The 26,787-nt window shown below is 38.6% G+C and overlaps 1 long non-coding RNA gene and 1 other non-coding gene across 2 annotated transcripts; one reads left to right on the top strand and one right to left on the bottom strand.

Annotated features, from left to right (window-relative positions):
• The first annotated feature begins 1,705 nt into the window (after nt 1–1,705).
• On the top strand, nt 1,706–17,434 carry LOC120883217. The gene is made up of 3 exons (XR_005725716.1): nt 1,706–1,717; nt 9,676–9,677; nt 17,362–17,434. It is a non-coding gene; the product is annotated as an uncharacterized LOC120883217 (long non-coding RNA).
• Nucleotides 13,290–13,396, bottom strand: LOC120883414. The gene has a single exon (XR_005725774.1). It is a non-coding gene; the product is annotated as a U6 spliceosomal RNA (small nuclear RNA).
• Nucleotides 17,435–26,787: the final 9,353 nt, after the last annotated feature.

The raw sequence follows: 26,787 nt of genomic DNA, 5'->3' as shown, positions 1-26,787 counted from the left end.
AAAAAACATCTATTTCTAACTTATTGACTATGCCAAAGCATTTGACTGTGTGGATCACCACAAACTGTGGAAAGTTCTGAAAGAGATGGAAATATCAGACCACCTGGTCATTGAGAAATTTGTACGCAGGTCAGGAAGCAACAGTTAGAACTGGACATGGAACAACAGACTAGTTCCAAATAGGAAAAGGAGTATGTCAAGGCTGTATAATGTCACCTTGCTTATTTAACTTACATGCAGAGTACATCATGAGAAATGCTGAGCTGGATGAAGCACAAGCTAGAATCAAGATTTCTGGGAGAAATATCAATAATCTCAGATATATAGATGACACCACCCTCATGGCAGAAAGTGAAGAACTAAAGAGCCTCTTGATGAAAGTGAAAGAGGAGAGTGAAAAAGTTGGCTTAAAGCTCAACATTCAGAAAACTAAGATCACGGCATCCAGTCCCATCACTTCATGGCAAGTAGATGGGGAAACAGTAGAAACAGAGGCTGACTTTGTTTTGGGGGGCTCCAAAATCACTGCAGATGGTGACTGCAGCCATGAAATTAAAAGACGCTTATTCCTTGGAAGAAAAGTTATGACCAACCTAGATAGCATATTAAAACTCAGAGATATTACTTTGCCAACAAAGGTCCATCTCATCAAGGCTATGGTTATTCCAGTAGTCATGTATAGATGTGAGAGTTGGACTATAAAGAAGGCTGAGGGCTGAAGAATTGATGCTTTTGAACTGTGGTGTTAGAGAAGACTCTTGAGAGTCTCTTGGACTGCAGGGAAATCGAACCAGTCCATCCTAAAGGAGATCAGTCCTGGGTGTTCATTGGAAGGACTGATGTTGAAGCTGAAACTCCAATACTTTGGCCACCTGATTCAAAGAACTGACTCATTTGAAAAGACCCTGATGCTGAGAAAAATTGAAGGCAGGAGGAGAAGGGGACAACAGAGGATGAGATGGTTGGATGGCATTACCGACTTGATAGACATGAATTTGAGTAGGCTCTGGGAGTTGGTGATGGACAGGGAGGCCTGGCATGCTGTGGTCCATGGGGTCACGAAGAGTCAGACACAACTGAGTGACTGAACTGAACTGAACTGAGGTGCTGTTTGCATTGCAAAGTTCTATACTAGTAGATCTCATATTTTATTATAAGTATCAAGGAGGGATATTGTGAAAAATGCAGATTATTTAAACTACTCATAGAGATTCTGATTCAGAAAGTCTATGATGGGGCCCAGAAATCTGCATTTTTAGTAAGTCTGCTCAGAAAACAACACATTGAACATTTATACAAATATATTAATAAATGAATAAATATACAAATAGTAAATAAATACATATACACATAATAAATATACATATATGTGTGTATATATATGTATATACATACATATATACATTTGACCCTTGCACAGTGCAGGGTTGGGCCACCAATCTTCCATGTAGGAGACAATTCAATTACAATTTAGAGTCAATCCTCCATATAGACTCAGTTCCTGCATACCTGGGGTTCCATACCCTTGGATTCAACCAACTCATGAATTGTGTAAGTACTGTAGTATTTATTATTGAAACAATTGGAATGGTGGATCTACACAGTTCAAACCCAAGTTGTACAAAGGCCAACTATGTAATGTCTTCCATGGAGTATAATTTACTCAGTGCACAGTAGGCCAAATTAACTAATGCTGCCAAAGCCTCCTATGGCTAATGTTAAGACTACTCTGTAGGGTTTCCCTCGTGGTCTAGTGGATGAGAATCTGCCTGCCAATGTAAGAGACATGGGTTCAATCCCTGGTCTGGAAAGATCCCACATGCCTCAGAGTAACTAAGCCTGTGCATCACAACTATTGAGCCTAGCTGTCCTAGAGTCTGGGAGTTGCAACTTCTAAGCCCGTGTACCACAGCCACTGGAGCCCATGCACCCCTGAGTCTGTGCTCCAAACAAGAGAAGCCTGTTCAGTGAGAGGCCCACACCCTGCAGCTGGAGAGTAGCCCCCTATCACAACTAGACAAAGTCCCACGCAGCAAGGAAGGGCCAACACAGCCAAAGATCAATTAATCAATTAATGACTATTCTTTCATATCTTGATGACAGTTGAGAAGGCAGGTCAGGGGGCCCTTAAAAATGCACACTTATACTGACAAAGAATGCTTGAAACAATTTTGAAATCATATGTGATGAAATGAGTACAGTATACTTGAGAGTCTCTCAGTCCTACACGCCGAATTACCTACATACTGAAGCTACCCAGATTATCACCATTTTTTTTCCCATGAGTGTGCTTTGGAAAAAATGGATATAGGAGAAAAGTTAACTCTGAAGGAAGCTTAAACAAAAGGAAAGTTTTTACTCATTAAAGATATTTAAAAAGCATAAAAGCAATGCCAAGGAACCAGTCACCTGAAAGAAATTTTCAGACCTTAATTATGTTGGCAAGTCTTTAAAAATATGTAAATATAACTCTTTATTTGTGAGAAGTATCAGGAGAATTTTGTTGGCATTGCCTTTCGTGTTTTTTCTGGATCGCTTTATCATTCTCCAGTTTTCCCTGGACTGTGAAAGGATATATCTATGTAGAAGCCACTGGTGTTCATTGGAAAAAATATTTTACTTTGATCAAAAGATTTTATATTTAATAAATGATGGAGAAAATGTCAAGTTCTACTAACTAAATCTGCCTGTATGAAGCCAGGTGCATGAGCAATACTTCCAGAAGAATTTGGCCACAGACAAGAATCGTCCCAAGATTTTGAAATAACTTATAATTTAAATGGAGTCAATACAAGTGAGATGTTAATTTCCAGACCTGGGAAGTCAGCCTTCAATCCATGTACACCTATGTCAGTACTCCTACAGACTAATGTTCTGGTAGAATATCCCCACTGAAATGCATCACTAAGCTGTCCCCTAAATGATAGAGTGATACTGAAACACTCTCCACTTTATTCCATCACATCCTCAATTCAGTCTTTTGACTCACTTCCTTTACTCTCTCCTGGAAGTTGATATTCCTATCCATCCTGCCATCTGAAATCGATGTTGATATTCTAATCCATGGTGACCACTCTAGTGTCGTATAGCCCTTGAGGTCTGTCATTCAGAACCTGGGCATTTTTCATGCATGTGTGCATACTCAGGGGTTTCCCAGGTAGCTCAGTGGTAAAGAATCTACCTAGCAATGCAGGAAACAGAGGAGACTCAGGTTGGATTCCTGGGTTGGGAAGATCCCCTGGAGGAGGAAATGGCAACTCACTCCAGTATTCTTGGCTGAGAAATTCCATGGATAGAGAAGCCTGGTGGGTTACAGTCCATGGGGTTGCAAAAGAGTTGGACTATGTTGATATTCTACAATAATCCATGGTGATCGCTCTGTCCTGAAGCCCTTAAGGTCTGTCATTCAGAACCTGGCCATTTTGATCTTACCCTTTATCTTTGTCTCTCTAGCAAAACAAAAGCTCCTTGAAAGTCGAAACTCTGTCTCCACTTTCTTATGAATCCCCCACAATGCCTAGCCCACACCTTTGCACATGGTAGACATTCAAAAAAGATTGATTGATGAGAATTGAACACACTGAATATCATGAAAACCTTCAGTGGTGCCACAACTCTTCCTGAAAGCTACCTACTCAATTGTTAGGACTGAGAGCCACTGTGAGTATTGCTGCCTAGCTCTGTACACTGGCTTGACAGTATAAGAATCTTGTCTTTTATATGGTAGAAATCCAAACCTGGGTCTGGAACCCAATCTTCTCCATACATTTCTCTAGGTATTGTTTGAAAGAGAGAAAAATATTCCTGCATCCATTATTGCTTTCAAGCTGTGGTACTGAAGACTCTTGAGAGTCCCTTGGACTACAGGGAGATCAACCAGTCAATACTAAAGGAAATCAACCATGAATATTCATGAGGACTGATACTGAAGCTGAAGCTCCAATACTTTGGCCACCTGATGTGAAGAGCTGACCCACTGGAAAAATCCTGATGCTGGGAAAGATTGAGGGCAGGAGAAGAAGGGGATGACAGAGGATGAGATGGTTGGATGGCATCACTGACTCAATGGACATGAGTTTGAGCAAACTCTGGGAGATGGTGAAGGACAGGGAAGCCTGGCATGCTGCAGTCCATGGAGTCTCAGAGTCGGACACAACTGAGTGACCGAACAGCAATTCTTGGGTTTTTAATATTTTCTTCAGCTTGGCTCCCAACAGGTAAAGGCTAGTCATGCTGGCAAGCAGACAGACACCTGTATTTTCAATACACAAAAAATGTCACCCCCAAAATCATGCTTCCATATAACCAAAACTTCAAAGTAAAAATGAGAATATATCTGATGTGAAATAACATTTCACCCACTCATTGTGAATGAAGCACACAGTATAAAAATTGTCATGACCAAAAAAGTGGAGAAACACACCTCTGTTCCCTTTTCAGGGTTTTATGGTGCCCACGTTCTCTCTCCAGCAAAAACACAAGAGAGCCTTGTTACCACTATTCACGACAGCATGATATTATGTGTAGAAAAATAACATGTGTGTGTATACGTGTTTTGGGCTGCCATTCAAAAGAATTGGTTGCTTAACCTTAAACAGACTTAATATAAAATTGTTTTGCCTACAAAGGCTCTCGTCTACCAAGAAAAAAAATCACTGAAAAAAGAACCTATTTTATAAAATCAAAAGTTACTTCTGGTTCGGTATCTGGGACTTTCAAAGTAATCAATATGCTTAAGTCCATATGACAAAAAGAATAAAAGGATGGTAAAACTGCAGTCTCCTGCATGAAGCTGTGAAGGCTTGCCACAGACAAATAAGTTCCCTGGTAGCATCAATCAAGTTTACTATTTGTGTTCTTTTTTTTTTTTACTAAACCCTGAGACAGTGATTAGAAAAACGAGAAACAGCAGTAAAAAACAATAGAGAATTGCTGGCTTTTCCCTCCCTCAACTACCACTTCCAAATGATAGCTGTAATTCAGTAAAGATCATAGAGGCTGGCATTTATGTTGATCATCACTTCCTACCAGCCTTTGATTTACTCAATTCCTCCTAAATGAATTTCTAGCTGAGTGTAGTAAATTATATCCGAACACCCCTATCAATAGCAAACCAAAATATATTGGCATGATATCAAATAAAGAGGTTGGATAAATATATTAGTGTGGCCCAAGATTTCACATAGTGAGCTGTTTTACAGGTCTATGGCAAAGAAATAGAAGACATATTACAAATAAAAATACTGTACTTAATATTATTGTCTTCTGTGAGAAGGCTCAGTCTTGCTCAACCAAATAAGAGTTTAACGGAAGGATTTGAGCCATACTCTTAAGTTTTTAAATCAGGGGATTTTTCTCATTTCAAAGGATGCACAATTTGATGTCTGGATGAAGGAGTTGGGTTAAGACTTGCTGGAATAATGAAAGCTGGAGCCAAAAGAATAAGTTGAACATTCTCTATCGAAAGAGATGTGAAAATGTTTGCTGATGAATAAATTTAAATTTATTATTGAAAACTGGATCAGCAGAGAACTTGTTAAAATTAGCCTACAACTTTAAATTGAGGGGTAACTTTGTGCTCCAGAAGGGAAAAAGTGCTCATTTGTGAATTATTGACATTTTAACTCTCTCTTACATGGTATGTCCTCAAAATCTGCCATAAAGAGATGACTCTTGTTTTGTTATTAATGTTTCCAGAAAGGAAGGTCAGACAGAAGGAAAACATTTCTTCTTCAATTAAGAAGGCTTTTAAGCCCTTTTGCCTGAATTTCACTAATGCCTCATTTCGCCAAATCAATCATGTTTCTCTACTATTGTATTAAAATGTACTTTAATAACAAATGCTTAAAATCAGAAGTGACATTTTTTTCTAAGATGCATTACTAATAAAGTAACACGCATTTTCCTCCTGCGTGAAACAGCTGGACCATGACGAGATCACATTAGCACTAATTAAAATGATATTTTCTGTGCAGTTTTTGCTAGCCCAGCTTCATTGGACTCAAAAGGATTTCTGAAATCCATAATAAAGGCTATTATGTCATCTTACCATGTTTCTCTTGAATCAGGCTACTGTCTAATTTCTCCGCAACGATATTTTCTTAAAATGCTCACTCAATAAAATCAATATTAAGTTTCTCCTCTCAGAGCTCTGTTTTTTCCATACACGATCCTCATTTAATTAAAAAAAATTAAAGCTTTCATTTATTTTGCTTGATGAACAAGAAAAAATATAATATTAAAGGCAACATTTTGCAATGTTTCTCTTTTTCCTCACTTTACTGGGTCCCTGTTGTTCCCAACGTATAATTTGCAAAACATATTGCTTCAATACTTACAATGAGAGAGGCGGCCCAGCTGTGGGAAGAGAGGACAACAGCCTCCAATATTACCATAATAATCTGCCTAGAGTCCCAGGAGCCCCCTGGTATATACAATTCTCTGTACTGCAGGCCCCAGCTGGAGAACATTCTCTTGACATGTATGCCAACCTTTGCCTGCAGGCAAAAAAAAAAAAAAAAAAAGGCAGAGAAGTAATCATGAAAATAAAAAATCTTGTCAACTGCGTTGGGCTGCAGTTCCCATGTTTTTGCTCACGTAGGCAGGCATTGTGCTAACAAAATGATACCAGACTTTAAAAGACTGCAGCTGGTAGGTTTTTGGATTTTTTTTTTAATGTGCTATGTTAATTCTGTGATCCTAAAATTTGCCGGGAGGAGGGGCAGCAGACAGTGATACTTTAGTTATGACTGTCAATAAATAGGACAACTTTATTTACCAACTATTTCACAGAAGACTGCTTCTTATAGGAATTGAACTACATGAAGTATTATTACAGTCTTGAGGTTAATCATGGATGAAATTTCAGACAAATATAATTTATATGCCTTAGTAAGTTAACTTAAGAGGAACTCAAGCAGTTTCTGATTAACATCCTTCTTAAATAATCCACAAAAACCAGTGTTATTATATCTGCTCTTAAGACTTCTATCTCAAGTCAAAGAAGTGATATTACCCTTTAAAATAACAAGCTAAAACTTCATAAACAAAACATGCATATTTTGAAACTGAAAGTTCAGATTGGGTTGTATTTTACTTTGTCAATAAAACTCAATGGGTTAAGAATATTCCACAACTAGAGTTGAAAAATCTGATATCTTGGCTATAGCACTAAAAGTTTCCAAACTTCATTTGTTGAAACAAGAGGCTCTTCTGAAAATGAATTAATCCAGAATATAACTGCAGTCACACACATTTAAAGCACTTTCATCTGAGTGGTATCCCACTGGATAAATATTCTAAACAGGTAAGAAAATGTCATTATATGTATAAGATATTAATTTCCTTTGTCAGATTAATTTTCCAAATACTAGATGGACTGGAAGAGGCCAGTATAGTGTTATATTAACTCTTAAACATGTCTATTTGCCAGGAAATGTTCCATTTTACTCTCTTTACCAATATGTTTATGATAAATCTACTTTGCAGATAAAAATATTTAGAAAATTGAGGATTTATAGTGTAAAATTTGATGTTAGTATTTCTTGATCACATGAGGGTAGGATATATGGATTAGTTTTATAATTGCATATTTATGTGACTATTTAATTAATGTCAATCCTTTCACCAAATGTAAACTACATGAGGGCAGGATCATGGAAGTCTCATTTATCATTTCCTTCCAAGTGCATGGCACACACTAGGTATTTGTATTTGTTGAAAGAATACGTGCATGTACTTAATTATTCATTCAGTCATTCAACAAATATTTGCCAAGGCACTAGGGATTCAGCAATGAATAAAGCTAGTGAAAATCCCTGTCTTCAAGGCATGGAAGACAGATAACACATAAGAAAAACAAGTAAAATATAGACAGTGCTAATGGACTTCCCAGGTGGCTCAGTGGTAAAGAATCCAATCCACCTGCCAATGCAGGAGATAAGGGAGACACATTCAGTCCCAGGGTTGGGAAGACCCCCTGGAGGAGGAAATGGCAACCCACTCCCGTATTCTTGCCTGGGAAATTCCATGGACAGGGGAGCCTGGTGGGCTATAGTCCATGTGGTCACACAGAGTCGGATAGGACTAAGCAGCTACACACACATATCATGTTAAATAATGATAAACACTTTAAAAAAGACCTTTAGCAGGGAAAGGAGACAGTGTGTCTGAATTCAGTTCAGTTCAGTCCCTCCGACTCTTTGCGACTCCATGAATTGCAGCACGCCAGGCCTCCCTGTCCATCACCAACTCCCGGAGTTCACTCAAACTCACGTCCATCGAGTCAGTGATGCCATCCAGCCATCTCATCCTCTGTCATCCCCTTCTCCTCCCGCCCCCAATCCCTCCCAGCATCAGAGTCTTTTCCAATGAGTCAGCTCTTCGCATGAGGTGGCCAAAGTACTGGAGTTTCAGCTTTAGCATCATTCTTTCCAAAGAACACCCAGGACTGATCTCCTTTAGAATGGACTGGTTGGATCTACTTGAAGTCCAAGGGACTCTCAAGAGCCTTCCCCAAAACCACAGTTCAAAAGCACCAATTCTTCGGCACTCAGCTTTCTTCCCAGTCCAGCTCTCACATCCATACATGACTGCTGCTGCTGCTAAGTCACTTCAATTATGTTCGACTCTGTGTGACCCCATAGACAGCAGCCCAGCAGGCTTCCCCATCCCTGGGATTCTCCAGGCAAGAACACTGGAGCGGTTTGCCATTTCCTTCTCCAATGCATGAAAGTGAAAAGTGAAAGGGAAGTCACTCAGTTGTGTCCAACTCTTCGCAGCCACATGAACTGCAGCCTACCAGGCTCCTCCGTCCATGGGATTTTCCAGGCAAGAGTACTGGAGTGGGGTGCCATCACCTTCTCCATAACTGGGAGGCTGACATTTTAGAAAGGGTTACCAGGAAAGGTTTCCTGCTACCCCCAACCCCCCGCCACCGCACCCAACAAAACTGTGAAATGAACTAGTTCTCTCTCATAGGTGAAATTGAATAGGTCCTCAGTAAGGACTTCCCTGGTGGCTCAGATGGTAAAAGCTCTGCCTACAATGCGGGAGACCTGGGTTCGATCACTGGGTCGGGAAGATCCCCCTGGAGGAAATGGCAACCCACTCCAGTACTCTTGCCTGAAAAATCCTGTGGACAGATGGAGGAGCCTATAGGTTTCAGTCCATGGGGTCGCAAAGAGTTGGACACAACTGAGCGACTTCATTTCACTTCAAGAATCCATCAAAAAGGCAAAGAAAGAAAAGATTTAAAATGCTGACTCTTTCCTCATTTATGCAAATATCTATCTTCCATGAAATTATAAGACTCTCTAAAACAGAGACAGCAACTCTTTCTGGATATTATCTCTGGCACTTAGCACAGTGTCTTATATACAGTAGATGCTCTTCCAATTATGCTGAGTTGACTTGGAGTCCTTTTAGAATAAAAGGACAACATTAAGAAGTGGTAACGTAGCCAAGGATGGAAGACAGCCACCCAGCATAATCTGGATGTCCAAAAACCAGAGGGGTGAGGCTGAGCATACTCTACCGTCTTGATGCTGCCTGAAGCTCCGTGCACTCAGCTGCTCAGCCCTGAGATGACCACCTTTGGTCCAAAGAGAAAACAAGGCAAGCTTACAGAGGACTGTGCATACACACCATTCAGTTCAGTTCAGTTCAGTCGCTCAGTCGTGTCTGACTCTTTGCGACCCCATGAATCGCAGCACGCCAGGCCTCCCTGTCCATCACCAACTCCCGGAGTACACTCAGACTCACGTCCATCGAGTCAGTGATGCCATCCAGCCATCTCATCCTCGGTCGTCCCCTTCTCCTCCTGCCCCATACACACCATTATAACTAGGCAAATTCATCAAACCCCTTGTCTTTCTAATGGGGGCTCACATGGGGATCATTTTCATCTAAGAAAGAAAGCAGACATATGTTGCTCTTGTGAAGGTAGCTTTGAAGGGGAAGTTCATGCCCCTTTTTATCCATATATTCAACCTGTGGGGTTGGGTACAAGTGAAGGGCTTCCCAGGTGGTGCTAGTTAAAGCCCTGCCTGCTAACGCAGATAGACATAAGGGATGCTAGTTGGATCCCCGGGTCAGGAAGATCCCCTGGAGGAGGGCATGACAACCCACTCCAGTATTCTTGCCTGGAGAATCCCACAGACAGAGGAGCCTGGCAGGCTGCAATCCTTGGGGTCACACAGAGTTGGACATGACTGAAGCGACCTAAGTCATGTAAGCCTACAAGTGAAATGCTCACATTTTAATTAGGGGTAGAAAAAAATACACATCAGATGATAGAAATAAAATGAGAAAAATAATAATCAGAAAAAAGTAAATATTCAAAGTAAGTGTTGGTTAAGAATGAAGGGAAACTACCTAGTTAATCCAGTAATATGTGTACTGGATAATATAACCATATATATTAAATATATATAAGCATATATTTTATATATTAAATATATAATTACATATTATATATTAAATTTATATATTAAATATGTTGTATATGATATAACTATATATATTAATATAATAATATAACCAGGAAAGTACAGATCAGCTGGTCACAACATTGCAAAGAATAACACAAAGCAGAGTAAAGGAACATAGGCATGGTAAACAAGAAGAGTTAATTTAAATATCAGTTCGAAATTTCTTCATTATTCTTAGGGACTAAAATATTCACACTAGCTACTGGGGCTCCATTCCTAGTCAGTTATCACATATGCTATGCTATGCTTATTCGCTCAGCTGTATCTGACTCTTTGGGACCCCAAAGACTGTAGCCCGCCAAGCTCCTCTGTCCATGGGATTCTCCAGGGAAGAATCCTGGAGTGGGTTGCCATGCCCTGCTCCAGGGGAATTTCCCATCCCAGGGATTGAACCCAGGTCTCCCACATTGCAGGCAGATTCTTTACTATCTGAGCCACCAGGGAAGCCAGAAGGACATTATCACATAACAGGTAACATAATGTCCATATCCATGTTGTTACTAACCTTGAGCTTCCTCTACTCTCTGAGTGTCTCAACCACACTCAGGGCTGTGCATAAGCTCCTCTCCGAGGAGGTTCCCATCTTTATCCATCTCATTCTGAGCTCCACATACATTGCCTCCTGGATATCTTCAGTTTTACTCCATAGACATTCAAATTCAACATATTCATCACTGTACCCTCTTCTTCCATATGCTAATCTTAGTAAAGATCACCACTGGTTACCCAAATCAGAAACCTAGAAGTGATGCTTGACTTTAGCATCTCTCAGATTCTCTCCTCATGGTATCATCAGCTTCCAAGCATGAAAGAATCTTTCTCCTGCGTAACTCTTACATCTGTCTCTTATATCTAATAAAATTGACAATGCATGGTTAATATCTGGGCTCAAAAACGGTTCCTATCTCAGCTGAGTTACTACACGTCTCCTGATCAGTCTTCTCAAAGGAAGAGCTTCCTTTCACCCCAACCCAAACACACTCCTCTACCTTACCAGAGTGACTTTCCAAAATGCAAGTACCTCTCTCCACTCACTCACTTTTAAATGCTTCAGTGTCCAATAGTTTGGGTTAAAGTCCCTCCAGCTTTTGGATTAAAGTCTTTACTCTTTTTTTTTTTTCATTCAAAAAATCAACCAATGTTTATTGCATCCTTTTATTTATTTAAATTAGAGAATAAATACAACACTGTGATGGTTTTTGTCATACATCCAGATGAATTGGCCATAGGTATATTTGTGTTGCATCCATCCTGAACCCCTTTCCCACCTCCCTCCCCATGCTATCCCTCCAGGTTGTCACAGAAGCACTGGCTTTGGGTGTCCTGCTTCATACATCACACTGCCACTGGCTATCTGTTTTATATATGGTCATGCATATGTTTCAATGCTAGTCCCTCAAGCCATCCCACCCTCTCCTCCCACTGAGTCCAAAAGTCTGTTCTTTATGTCTATGTCTCCTTTGCCACCCTACACATAGGATCATCGGTACCATGTTTCTAGATTCCATGTATATGTATTAATATATGGTATTTGTCTCTCTCTTTCTGACTTGCTTCACTGTGTAATTGGCTCCAGGTTCATCCACCTCCTTAGAACTGACTCAGATGTGTTCCTTTCTATAGCTGAGTAATATTCCATTGTGTATATGCACCACAACTTCCTTATCCATTCATCTGTTGATGACCATCTGAGCTGCTTCCATGTCCTCTCTGTTGTAAGTAGTGCTGCAATGAACATTTGACATGAAAAGCCAAGCTGATGGCTTCTTTCTGATTTTCCCCAATCCCCATGCTCTGCCAATGCTTCAGCCTTAAAAGTGACCCTCTTCCATTGCCACCATTCGTTTGCTGACATTCTACTATTGATCTAAAACACCTTGTCCAGTTTTCTCCACCATAACTAAATCTCCCTCATCCTTTAAAAATTCAGCTGAATCATGACCTCCTTCTTTTATAATCCCTTCCCTCCTTCCACTAAGTTACAGGGCTCTTTCCTGTGTTCATAAAGCGCCCTGTGCAGGCATAGGCATATATTTACTATACTGAATTAGGATTTCCAATTTCCTGTCCATATCCTTCGTTGACTATGAGTACCATGAGTGCAGAGGATTGTTCATGTCTGTCCCGCCTAGCTCTAGAACAACGCTTACTGCATTGTAGATGTTCCATCAATGATTGTTTAGCATGTAAATGACAGAATGAGTTTCCAGGGATAGGATTAGTTTGCTGCTGCTGCTGCTAAGTCGCTTCAGTAGTGTCCGACTCTGTGCGACCCCAGAGACGGCAGCCCATTAGGCTCCTCCATCTCTGGGATTCTCCAGGCAAGAACACTGGAGTGGGTTGCCATTTCCTCCTCCAGTGCATGAAAGTGAAAAGGGAAAGTGAGGTAGCTCAGTCGTGTCCAACTCTTCACGACACCATGGACTGCAGCCTACCAGGCTCCTCCGGCCATGGGATGTTCCAGGCAAGAGTACTGGAGTGGACTAGTTTAGTGGGAAGGAAATACACTGTCTACTTCTACATTAGAAATGATTTACTAGAAAAGATTAAAAAATGAATACTTTTTGTGTAACTACTTACACCCAGCATTGGATCTATTATTTAGGAGCTAAGGTGAGAGAGAAAGAGAGATTGAAAAAGAAAAGAGAGACAGAAATCTGTTTGTACTTCATCATTTGTTTACATGTTCCAAAAGTCTCCTGTTCAAGACAAGATGGTTAGGAACAGAGCTGGCAGACAGAAGCTTCACAGGACTAGTGCTGCTCAGAACTCTAAAGCCAGCAGGAATTTTTTTTTTTTTTTAATATGGGATGGTTCATGGATTTGCATGTCATCTTTGCACAGGGGCCATGCTAATCTTCTCTGTATCATTCCAATTTTAGTACATGTGCTGCCAAAGCAAGCACAATCAGCAAGTCTTAAAGTGGAGATGAAATATGTGATTAAAAAAGAAATCAATCTCGGTACCAAAACAGTTTTATAAAGGTCAATATACATTTGCTAAAACCATCTGGATATATTTTCAAGATGCTATTTAAAAAGAATAAATTGGTTTTAGCCTATGATAAAATATGAAGCCATAGCAACCTTTTGTTTTATGCTTTATTTTTAAAATAAATTTAATGTATTTAAGCTATAAACAAAACTAAAAGTAATTCACCCATATCTCCCACTCACTATCCCCCACCTCAGGCCAACAGCAATCTGAGGTCTGTGTCTGTGAGCATGGTTTCATATACATACAGTTTTTACATGTGGAATATAATAATATATATTTATATAGAATATATATTTACATTTTTATCATGTATTAATGTATTTAGATTCCACATTCCACATATAAGACATCATACAGATAGTATTTGTCTTTCTCTGACTTATTTCACTTAGCATAATGCCCATGAGGTCCATTCATGTTATTGCAAATGGCAAGCAAATTTTTTTAAAGTATTATTGACTTACAATGTGTCAGATGTACAACAAGGTGATTCAGTTACATATATGTATATATGTATGTATATCGGAGAAGGCAATGGCAACCCACTCCAGTACTCTTGCCTGGAAAATCCTATGGACGGAGGAGCCTGGTGGGCTGCAGTCTGTGGCGTCGCTAGGAGTCGGACATGACTGAAGCAACTTAGCAGCAGCAGCATGTATGTATATGTGTATATATACATATACACACACATACATATATGTATTTCAGATTCCTTCCCATTATTATTGCAGATATTTAATATAGTTCCCTGTGCTAAACAGTAGGTACTTGTTATTTATCTGTTTTATACATAGTAGTGTGTATCTACGGAGAAGGCAATGGCACCCCACTCCAGTACCCTTGCCTGGAAAATCCCATGGACGGAGGAGCCTGGTGGGCTGCAGTCCATGGGGTTGCCAGGAGTCGGACATGACTGAGCAACTTCATTTTGACTTTTCACTTTGATGCATTGGAGAAGGAAATGGCAACCCACTCCAGTGTTCTTGCCTGGAGAATCCCAGGGACGGGGGAGCCTGCTGGGCTGCCGTTTCTGGGGTCGCACAGAGTCAGACACGACTGAAGCAACTTACCAGCAGCAGCAGCAGTGTGTATCTACAATCCCAAATACCTAATTTATCGTCTACTCCCTTTCCTCTTTGGTAATCTCAAATTTGTTTTTCATGTCGATGAGTCTATTTCTGTTTTGTAAATAAGTTCATTTCTATTATGTTTTTAGAGTCCATATATAACTGCCATCACATATTTGTCTGGCAACCAATTTTTTGAAGGAAAATAGAAGACAAACTAAAATGTTGCTATTTTGTCAAAATATGTGTTGAAACCAGTATGAGTTCTAAAGCATTTGCAGAGTCTACAATGTAGAATTAAAATGTCTTGTTCCAGTTAGAACTATTAAAATATGGCTGTTCCCCCTATTGTCCCCAGAATCTCTTGCAGTGCCCCCTGTTTGTTTGGAAGTCTATCTGATAGGCCCCTACGCTTGTATGCTGCCAATTGTCTTTGGCACAGAAATACTTTGTTCAGGCCTGCCTTGTCCAATGGCACCCTCTAATTCAGATCTCAGACACAACATTAAAACTTACCAGTTCTGTATTCCAATGCCTTAGGCTGTTTCAATAGTGTAATCTGAAAGAAGTTCCAACTAATGTCCCTGAGCAAAAATCCAGCGGACTTCAAATCACAATATATAAGTAGCAGCTCCCTCTACCCTTTAACTTAGATTAAGCAAGCATTGTTCTTTCATTTTTTTTATTACAGCCATTCTCATCTAACCAAACTTGTTCTCAATTCAGCCACACAGGCATTACTGTATGAACACATTCATTTTATGCCCACTATGTTCCTAGACATTCTACCTAGCTTGGGCTAACCATGTACTCACAAGACTATTTCTGTTTGATCAGATTTTGGTGAACCCAGCAATGATAGGCAAAGAATGAGACAGTCTTAAAGCTCAACCAACTGAGTCTGACTAACCGTGTGTTCCCCAAATGTCATGATGGTTATATGCATCTGTACAAAATTACTACTTCCCAGCTTTTCAGTCTTTGGCTCTTTTATCTCTCAAATATATCAAATAACTGGAGATTATGAATGCCACATGATATTAACAAGAATGGTAACCTCCTTTTACTTTCTCAGAATAGTGAATGTTTCTTATTCTTGTTCTGTTTTTGTCCTTAAAGTGAACAAAAGTGAGTATTTCCTATCACTTTTCTTTCTGATCACTTAACTTCCCAAGAAATTGTAAAGAAGCCACTATTCTACTACACTGGGCAAAATTGTTTTTGTTTCGTAAGTTGATTTAAAAAAAAAAAACTCTGAAGATTTTTTTCTCAAATTTTTCTAGAATCATCAGTGGAAATTGGCAACACAAGAAAAATCACTTGCCTAAGGAAATGGAAGATACAAACTATGTGAAATTTTAACATTCTACGCAACTTCCAAGTATCTCAGGTCCCCAGGGTTTGCAGCTCCTGTATTCCACTGGCAAACTTAGGAAGAAAAATAGAATTACAGGCACTAAATGAGATAATTTTTAAAGTAAAAATAAAGGAAGATCCCATAAAAAAGCTCTCAGTTTTCTACCTAGAATTTTTAAAAAACATCATCTACGTATTTTTGTGTTCATTTTTTCTACATATGGTTTGAACAATTGGTCTCATTTTCAGTTTTACTTAAATGCTTAGTATATTTCTATGGAACATGTTTCATTACCCATAAAGAAACCCAACAAATATTTGTCAAATTGAATTAAATAGGCTTATATTATAATATTCCTATTGAGGAATACACCTGACTTATTTTAGGCTACTGGAAGAGGAAATGGCAACCCACTCCAGTACTCTTGACTGGGAAATCCTATGGACAGAGGAGTTGGCTACTGTCCACAGAGTTGCAAAGAGTCCAACACTATTGAGCAACTGAGCACATAAGCATCTTAGACTAACTCATCTATGTCAATCTTTTACTATAAGTAGATACCTCGTATTATTTCAGAGAAAAAATTTTAAAAGTAACAAATTTTTCTATTTTCTGCATTCTTTTTTTTCTTTTCTATCAAGAAAAAAAAGGAGAGAGAGAGAGAGATTTGAAATAAAGGTGGAAATATGTGAAAGGAAAGTTAAACAAAAACTGATGAAGATGGATTTCTAAGAATCTACATCATCTTCAGTATGACCTGTATTTTTCTAATTTAAAAATGAGTAGTAGGTTTATCCTTTATATTGGTTGGCCCCTTCTCTTAAACTTGTGTCTTTCTAAAGTTCTGAGCAGCATCTAGATTACAATGCTAAAATCTACATAAATTCTAGCTGCACTGCAGCCAAAGTCAGCACTGCCCCTCAGTCTTCCATGGGCAACAACTTCTCAGCAAACTTAGTGACTGCACAATTTTGGATGCTTGCAGAGTCCCCATGGGCAAGCAGCTGCAGGGGGTAGTCCGAGTAGAAGAGTCAATCTCTCTGAAACCATAGGGGGAAAAGGGTGCTGATAACTGCATTCGTGAGAACACCTTTCCTGTCCAATTTCTTAGCTTATCTTAGTCTTTTTACATATTCTTCACAAAATGTATTTACATTTCAAATTGTTGTATTGCAAGAAAAAGATACCACTATTCAAAATGATCTGGTTGAATACTGAGGGGAAAGTATTAGTGATCCAGTTTAAAAAAAAAAAAAAGGAGGTCAATCACTCAATTAACACAGCAGTAAAGAATCTGCCTGCAATGCTGGAGACTCAGGTTCAATCCCTGGGTCAGGAAGATCCCCTGGAGAATTCTATGGACAGCAGAGACTAGCAGGCTATCCTCCATGCGGTAGCAAAAGAGCTGGACACAACTGAGCAACCAACACTTTAACTTTCAGCTGATAGACGTTGATGTGCAGCAGAAATCAACATAACATTGTAAAGCAATTATCCTCCAATTTAAAATAATTTTCAAAAATTAAATAAACAAATAAGCATGCACTTATTCTACAAATAGTTCATAATGTCCAGTGCTTGGCTCTGTGCTAAGCATGCAGTTTTGAACAAGACAGAGAGAGCTTATGATCTAAGGGGGGCATGGGTGATCAAATAAGCAATTTAACAATCAAGTGTGGCAAGATATTACAAAATAAGCTTTAAAAAAGTGGAAAGGAAAGGAAAGAGACAAACAATATTATCATGAAAGATGATGTAAAGGAAAAAACTTCTCTTGATATTTTCAAAATCGGTTTAAATGAGAAAGGGGACAAGAATTTTAGAAGAAAGCCTTCTAACTTTGATCTAGTTTTCTGTCTACTATAAATAGCTCCTGTCATCGGGCAACCATAAACTTCCTACTGTACTTGAATATCTGTTCTCTGCAACACTAACAGGTGATACAGCAACAATATGTAAATTAACCAAGAGAAATGGAGTACAAAGGCTATATTTGAAATTCTACGTGCAGAGCTAGTCTCCCAGTGACCTTACTGTAGAAAAGCAAACATTTCTGTCTCAGAGAGGAGCCAGGCACATACCAAAATCATCCATGCTACTCCATCTTATCTTTTTTGATCTGAAAGAAAACCCTCAAAGGGAGACAGACTCTATAGTAAATGTTGCATCAGAAAGTCAAAATGGCACAGTGAACAGGAACATCAAAGGCTGTAATGTTGTGTAAAGATAACCTCCCTCACATATTTTGGATTACGCAAAACGATGACTGTGAAATGTATTTATTCTTTCATAAACTGACTTCATGGGCTATTGTATGCAGCAGGCCAATGCTGTCTCTTTTCATTACTTTGCTTTTCGGGGCCCCAAACCTAGATTATATTTGTGTTTTATGTTTCATGTCACTTCTACATTTGGAGGGACTTCCCTAGTAGTCCAGTGGTTAATACTCTGGGCTCAATGCAGGGGGCACGAGTTCCAGTGCTGGTTCGAGAACTAAGATCCCACATGCCTCCAGGCATAGCCAAAAAGTAAAAAAAACAACAAAAAAAGGCCCACCATAATGGTCAATGAATCAAGTAGGCATAGAAGAATAAAACAGGCTTTGTGGTTAGAAAGACATGACTTTAAAGCTGAGTTCTACTACTTATTACTTGAGATCCTGAGCCACGAAGCTTTGGTCTCCTAATTCATAACATAGAGTTGAAAAAAAAAAAGGGCATTTGCCATCTGCCTCTCCGTGTGTGCTGGGGCAGCTACTGACTTTCAACACTGCCTGAGGGGAGTTCAGGTTGGAAAGTGAGGCACTCTGTGCTCCAGGGAAACTGGTGGAACAGGTCTTTAGATAGTTAAATATGTTCAGGAACTGATTTCATGATTCCAATCTTTGCATCTCTTCAAATTTTAGAAAAGCATTAAATCCTTCATGGTGACATCGGCTCCTTGTGACTAGTAGAAAATCTTTTGCAAAGTAAGCACTGACTGCACTAAACTCCCCCTTAACCAAAATCTTATCTATTGACCTTCCCCAACTGTCTCTTTGGAGCAGTCTCTCAGAGCCATCTGAGGAACTATCTCCAAGGGTGCAAATAAAATTTGCCCCAAATAAAACTTAAAAACTCGCAACTCTCACATTGTGCATCTCTTTAGTCCACAGTTATCACTGGATAACTGGATTTCATAATCTAAGAGCCCAGATTGCTTTTTGCTTTCAGCTGAGCTGAGTAAACCCTTTAATGTTTTCTTCAAATCACTTTAAAAGGTCTCTCTAAGTTCTTTATAGAAATCACCTAAGATAATAAACGTAAATTTGGGTTTTATCAAACTATGACAAAGCAAGAAATTAAATGGCTACAATTTTCCAGAAAAAGAAAACCACTCAAATGGCCAAAGTGAAAGTTGCTCAGTCATGTCCAACTCTTTGCAACCCCATGGACTATACAGTTCACGGAATTCTCCAGGCCAGAATACTGGAGTGGGTAGTCCTTCCCTTCTCCAGGGGTTCTTCCCAACCAAGGGATTGAACCCAGGTCTCCTGCACTGGCATTGCAGGCAGATTCTTTGCCAGCTGAGCCACTAGGGGAGCCCAAAATGGCCAAGGGGTTCAACAAGTAATCAATCAATCATTCTAATACTCAGAAATTGTCTCTTTCATCAGGGACTGAGTTAGACCATGATATGAATGGGTTTTATCAGGCCCCAGGACAGGAAACAAACTAAATGAGAAGCAGTCTGAATTAGGCAGCAGAGGGAGGCTCTGGTTAATCCCACAATTTCCTGACAAGACATGAAAGAGGTATATAGATATTATGACTGGCATTTAACTAGGCAACCTAGAATGTATTCCTACAGATGAGTTTTGACCTTAAAAAAGAAAGCAACTTTAAGGAATTATAACCTATAATTTTTGTAAACCAATGAAGCTGCCATTATGGTTAACTCCATGGTCATTAAGACCAGTTCAAAATTCAAATAATTGTTTTGTCCCATCAGGGTCACATTTCAATCATCATCAAAAATCCAAGTATTTATTCTGTTATTCAAGAAAATTCAACAATCGGTCCTAAAGGAAAGCAGCCCTGAATATTGATTGGAAGGACTGATATTGAAGCTGAAACTCCAATACTTTGGCCACCTGATGCAAAGAGTTGACTCACTGGAAAAGACCCTGATGCTGGAAAAGATTGAAGGCAGGAGGAGAAGGGGATGACAGAGGATGAGATGGTTGGATGGCAGCACCAAGTCAATGGACATGAGCTTGAGTAAGCTCCAGGAGTTGGTGACAGGCAGGGTAGCCTGGCGTGCTGCAGTCCATGGGGTGGCAAAGAGTCAGACATGACTGAGTGACCGAACTGTATTCTATTTACCAATTTTGCCCAGTAGATTTAATTTCCAGTGAATTTTGGCTATTTTGAGAAATCAAAGTCACCGTAAAAAGGAAATCTCTTAAGAAAAGTTAGAAACTCATTCAATGCTAATGAGATTATTGAATATCTTTGAGAGAACTACTCTTGTTTATATAAGCTCTAGGGTATTTGCTTTTTTTTTCTTACTTCTACCTCTGTTTAGTGCTACTAACCCATCTGCCTCTAGCCCTTCATGAGTGTGTGCTCAGTTGTGTGACCCCCATGGACTACATCCTGCCAGGCTCTTCTGTCCATATAATTTTCCAGGCAGGAGAATTGGAGTCTTGTATTTTTTTTAATTATAAAGCTGTCAGATGAACTTTGCTCCTGATGGTAACCCCCACCTCCTTCCTATACCTATAGATGAAAAGACATTTTAATCTGTCATAAATGATTCTCTTTACACCCTGTTCCAGGCTGACTCTTCATCAGCATCCTGGTTATCCTGTAGTTTTCCGTGGCTGTAGAGCCAAGGCAGCTTTCTGAGGGAGCAGCAGGCAGCTGAGGAGCAGAGGTAGCCATCTGCGAAAGCTTTTCTGTCTAGGGGAACGTCTATTTACTGTCAGTCGAGTTGGAAGTGAAGCACAACATACATCAGTGCGGTGACAATGTTATTCATATAATATTCAATAAGTTTATGTAATTGGACCACGTTTCACTAGGACTTGTTGCAATAAAACCACAGACATTTCTCAAAAAGCAGTGCAACCAGCTGGAGGATACAGACAGTTCATTTAACATTGGTGAATACACAGCCACAGGCGCTAGAAACCAGAACAAAAATAAGCATAAGCAGTGAAAAGCGCAGCAGCCAAAAATGGAGCTGAGTGGGCAACAACAAAACAGGAAATCTAGTAAAAGCTCACGTTGCTTTTCAGGCATTCAATTCACAGAGGTCCACTGAGCCATCACTATTGCAAGACAAATGTGCTGCTCTCTTTTATTGCTTTTTAATTAATTGCATGTATCTTCCAGTACGTTTTTGTTTTTCAAAAAATGTGTCTTGAATGAAAAGGCCAGTTCTCACAACCTTCTTTCTCCATCACAGTACTCGACACAACATTTTGTACTCTAGCTCTTATCAGTATTTTTTAGGTCATCTTTGCCAAATGTCAGAATATGATAGAATGGAAAGAGAACTGTACTCAAATAAAAAAGACATGGGTATGAATCTCGCTCTCCCACCCGACTGTATAATTTGGGTATGGTAACTAACAATTCCAAACTAAGTTCCTCAAATCCAATGTAAGGATATATAGGCAAAAGTACACCAGAAATGACCAATCTGAAGATACACTAGGGGGAAAAAGATATCAAAACTTAAATAATCATTAATTACCAGAAATAATCCAGTTCAAAATATGTGAGATTCAAAAACTCTATTGAGAAATACGAAAGATGATATAAAATATAAGAGAATATGCTTTTCTTCTGGTTGAAAATGAAAAAGTGAAAGTGTTAGTGGCTCAGTTGTGTCCGACTCTTTGTGATCCCATGAACCATATCCTACCAGGCTCCTCTATGCATGGAATTCTCCAGGCAAGAACACTGGAGTGGGTTGCCACTTCCTTCTCCAGGACATCTTCCCAACTCAGGGATCCAACCTGGGTCTCCCACATTGCAGGCAAGCTATCTACCATCTGAGCCACCAGGGAAGCCCTTCTGTTTGGGAATATCAATTCTTTGTAAATTATTTTATGATTCAGCAAAATTCTAAAAAAACTCTCAATGAATTTTTAAGAGAATTTTTAAAAATGACTTTAAAGTTCATCTAAAGAATAAACCAGAAAAATAGGTAAGAAACTTCTGGGGAAAAAGAGTTGAAGTGAAATTTACCCTACCAGTTCTGATAAAATATTAAAAAGCCAAAAAATTTTTTTAAAAAGCTAAAATCACTAAAATAATACTGTATCAATACAAACATGAAAAATGTTAAGCAATAATGCTGGGTAGTGAGAATCTGAATGACTTTCATATTATTCTTTTGCTTTTTTACACTTAAAATTTTTTTTCAAATATAACTTAAATGAGTCCATTGATGAGGTGGCTGAGTGGTTAAGACAATTGACTGCCAAAGGAACTAATAAAAATATTGTTACAACTTAAAGAAGAAATGGATAAATTAACATAAATAATTAATATAAACCTTTGTATATGTAAAACTTTAATATGTGATGGAGCAAGTTAGAATAATAGAAAGCGAACGAAATATTCAAATTACATCACTGAGAAAACTATGCATATAGAAACAACTATTTAGATTTCGCATACTATACACTGAAATACATTTTCAGTTGCTTTCAGAAATCTACAAACCATAAAGGGATTTAAAAATACAAGAAAATGTAAAAGAATATCTTATTTCTGAAGGAAGAAATGTTTCCCATGAAACTAATGGAACTTAGAAACTAATGGGAGCTTAGGAAACATCAACAAATTTAAATACAGGCAAACCTTGTTTTATTGCCCTTCATTTTTATTGCATTTCACAGATATTGCATCTTTTATAAAGTGAAGGTTTGAGGCAACCCTGCATCAGGCAAGTCTATCAGTGTCATTTTTCAAACAACACTTGTTCACTTCAAGTTCCTGTGTCACAGTTTGGTAATTCTCCCAATATTTCAAACTTTTTCATCATTATTATATTTGTTCTGATGACTTGTGATGATTTGGGGATGCCATACCCACATAAGACAGCAAACTTAATCTATAAATGTACGTGTTCTGACTGTTCCACCAACCAGCCATTCCCCAATCACCCTCCTTCTCCCAGGGCTTCCCTATTCCCTAAGACACAATATTGAACTTAGGATAATTATAACCCTACAATGACTTCCAAGTGTTCAAGTGAAAGGAAGACTCACTTATCTCTCACTTCAAATCAAAAGCTAGAAAATATTTAAAGTTAATAAGGAAGGCATATCCAAAGCTGAAATAGGCCAAAGCTGGGTCTCACGTGTCAAAGAGTTAGCCACGTTGAAAATGCAAAGGAAAAGTTCTCAAAGGAAATTAAAAGTGCTACTCCAATGAACACAGGAATGAAGCAGTCTTATTGCTGATATGGAGAAAGTATTAGTGGTCTTGATAGAAGATCACACCAGCCACAGGAGATTGGAAGAAATTGACTCCAAACCTCATGGGTAACTTTAATGGGTTCAGGACTTCATTGGAGGAGGTAATTGCAGATGTGGTAGAAATAGCAAGAGAATTAGAATTAGAAGTAAAGCCTGAAGACGTGACTGAACTGCTGCAATTCCCGTGATGATAATTCCCATGATAAAACTTTCACAGATGAGAAGTTGCTTCTCAGGAACATGCAGATAAAGTGGTTTCCTGAGATGAAAAGTACTGGTAAAGATGCTGTGAAGACTGTTAAAATGACAGCAGAAAATTTAGAGTATCCCAGAAAATTAGTCAATAAAGCAACAGCCCTGACTCCAATTTTGAATGAAGTCCTATTGTGGGTAAGTACTATCAAACAGCATTGCATGCTTGAGAAGTCATTCATGAAAGGAAGAGTCAATCAACATGGCAAATATCATTGTCATCTTATTTTAAGAAATTGCTACAACCATCCCAACCTTCAGCAACTACCACCCTGATCAGTCAGCAGCTGTCAACATCAAGGCAGACCCTCCACCAGCAAAAAAGTTACAACTTGCTGAAGTTTCAGATGATAGTTTGCATTTTTAGAATAAAGTACTTTTTATTTAAGGTTCAGTTCAGTTCAGTTGCTCAGTCATGTCCAGCTCTTTGCAACCCTATGGACTTTATTTAAGGTATATTCATTGCATTTTTAGACATAATGCTGCTGCACATTTAACAAACTACAGTATAGTGTAAACATAACTTTTACTTGTACTGGAAAGCCAAAAAAATTCATGTGACTCACTTCATTGTGGTATTTGCTTCATTGCCGTGGTCTGGAAATAAACCCACAATACCTCTGAGGTATATCTTTACTTGTTTGTTTGAAATTTTAATTTCTCAAAAGTAAGGTTAAAAGACATAGAGCAAATTAGGAAAACATAGGCCATAAAGTTACACAGGAAAATTCTCAATGTGTGAAGCATTCATGGAAACTGAATAATGAAAACATTATCTAAGAATCAACAGTCATATGAGAAATATTGTTGAAGTAATTAAACAAGTAAGCCATTAACTGAGGTAGCTCTAATACTGTGGCAGCCTAGTAAAACAAAGTAAAACCAATCTAAGCCAAAGCTGATTCCTGTAAATGCCTCAAGGTTAAGAAACTGAAAATCAAGCACAACCAATCACAAACAGCTAAGGAGGTTTTCCCAAAAAAGTAACCGCTTAAGCTATGGCCAATCAAACAATCCCTTTCTTGGCTTCACATCCTTAGCTCCTGCTGGTGAAGCACTTCAAACCATATCCAGTTTGCCACTGTCCTATTCAAGTTGATGCTTGCTCACATAAACTCTTTAAAAGTATGATGTGCCTCAGTTTATCCTTTAATAATACAAATAGCAAATTTATGGAAAAGAAATAAGAAAAATGATTTCACATCATTAGTCATTTTTAAAGTCCAAGTTGAAATAAAAATAAGATTTATTTTCACATATCTGGATAGCAAAACCATTTTTAAATGTTAATTATCTTGGTAAGGCGACAGAAAAACATACATTCTCCTACAAGTTTGTGGGCAAATAAATTAGTACAACTTTCTGGAAACAATTTATCAATTTTAAGAGGCTTATTCTCTTACTCAAGTAAGAACTAGTTCTAATGATCCATTCAAGAGAGATGGGCAGAAATGTGGTCAAATACTTACATAAAATGTTGCTTATTGTAGTACTAGCTATCATAGCAAAAGTTGCCCAAAATTGAGAAAATGACTAATTAAATTATAGTAGATGCATACCGGAATACTAGTCATTATTTAAAACTATAATCATAGATGTGCATCTTTTGACAAATAATGATAGTCACAACATATTATTTAGAAAAAGTAAGTAAATACAAATAAAAATAGAGTATATAATCTCAGCCATATACTGATACTGACACAGAGAACTGACTGCTCAGTGCCACTGTAAAATATTAACCGTGCTTATCTCTTGGTTGACGGAGTATAAGTTAGAATGCAAATTTCATTCCTGTATAAAGACCCCAAACTGACAATAAACAGTTTTGTCTGATACAGTAGCTTCACAATTCAGGGACGTGAGCTCCTTCTATTTTCTTTGTTTAATATCCCTACAATTGTTTACATCTTCTTAATGTGAATGAAGAGTATTGCCTTCATTCACATAAAAAAAATGCTCAGCCATACATTCACAATCCAGATAGCAGGAAGGAAGGAAGACAAATCATAATAGCTATACTTCTCTTTAAGGGTACAGCTCAATAACTCCATAATAACATCCACTCATATCCTCTTGTTCAGAGCTTAAAGACATGACCACATGCAGGTATAAGTGAGGCTGAAAAATGAAGTCATAAATTGGATGGTTTTATTATTAACCAAAAAGTCTGCTGCTGCTGCTGCTGCTGCTGCTGCATCGCTTCAGTCGTGTCCGACTCTATTCGACCCCATAGACAGCAGCCCACCAGGCTCCATGTCCCTGGGATTCTCCAGGCAAGAACACTGCAGTGGGTTGCCATTTCCTTCTCCAATGCATCAAAGTGAAAAGTGAAAGTGAAGTCGCTCAGTCGTGTCCAACTCTTCGAGATCCCATGGACTGCAGCCCTCCATCCATGAGATTTTCCAGGCAAGAGTACTGGAGTGGGGCGCCATTGCCTTCTCCGACCAAAAAGTCTATTACTGTGTAAAAAGAAATAACAGAATATTAGGAGACAATTTCTGCCACCTCCACTTTTTGGCCACCTCAAGACAATGTGCTCTTTTCTTCACATACATAGAACACATTCACCCACTTCTCAAAAATAACAACCCCCAAATTTTATCTAGTTATGAAATGCAGCATAGAGCCTAGGAATTCTGGGAGACTCAGTATTCTCCATCAGGTTGGGATTCCACAAAATAAAAGACAAGCTATCTTCCTCCTCCACTTAACACACATTTATATACAATGGTTGGATAGAAACAAGGCAACTGCATTAAAAATTCCCATTCATATAGTTGCTCCAAATAAAATAAAACTTAATAAAACATGTATACAACCTGTATGCTGAAAATTAAAATGTTCATGACAAATCCAAAGGAGACATTTAAATGGACCGATGGACTATATTCATTGATTGAAAGATTCAACATAATAGATGTCCATTCACTCCAAAATGATTTGTAAGCTTAATGCACCTATCAAAATCTCAGCATGAGAATTTTGTCTGTGTTTTTGTAGACAACAGTAAGCAAACTTACTTGTTCTAAAATTTGTATTAGACATGGAAAGCACAGGTGCTAGAATAGCTAATACAGTCTTGAAAAATAAGAATAAAATAAGAGGAATCACTCTATTCACACAGCTTATATTATAAGCTTATA

Source organism: Oryx dammah, unplaced genomic scaffold (genome assembly GCF_014754425.2).
Source record: "Oryx dammah isolate SB20612 unplaced genomic scaffold, SCBI_Odam_1.1 HiC_scaffold_24, whole genome shotgun sequence".
Lineage (NCBI taxonomy): Eukaryota > Metazoa > Chordata > Mammalia > Artiodactyla > Bovidae > Oryx > Oryx dammah.
The sequence above is the reverse complement of the archived record's forward strand: the minus strand, read 5'-3'. Positions and strand labels throughout refer to the sequence as shown.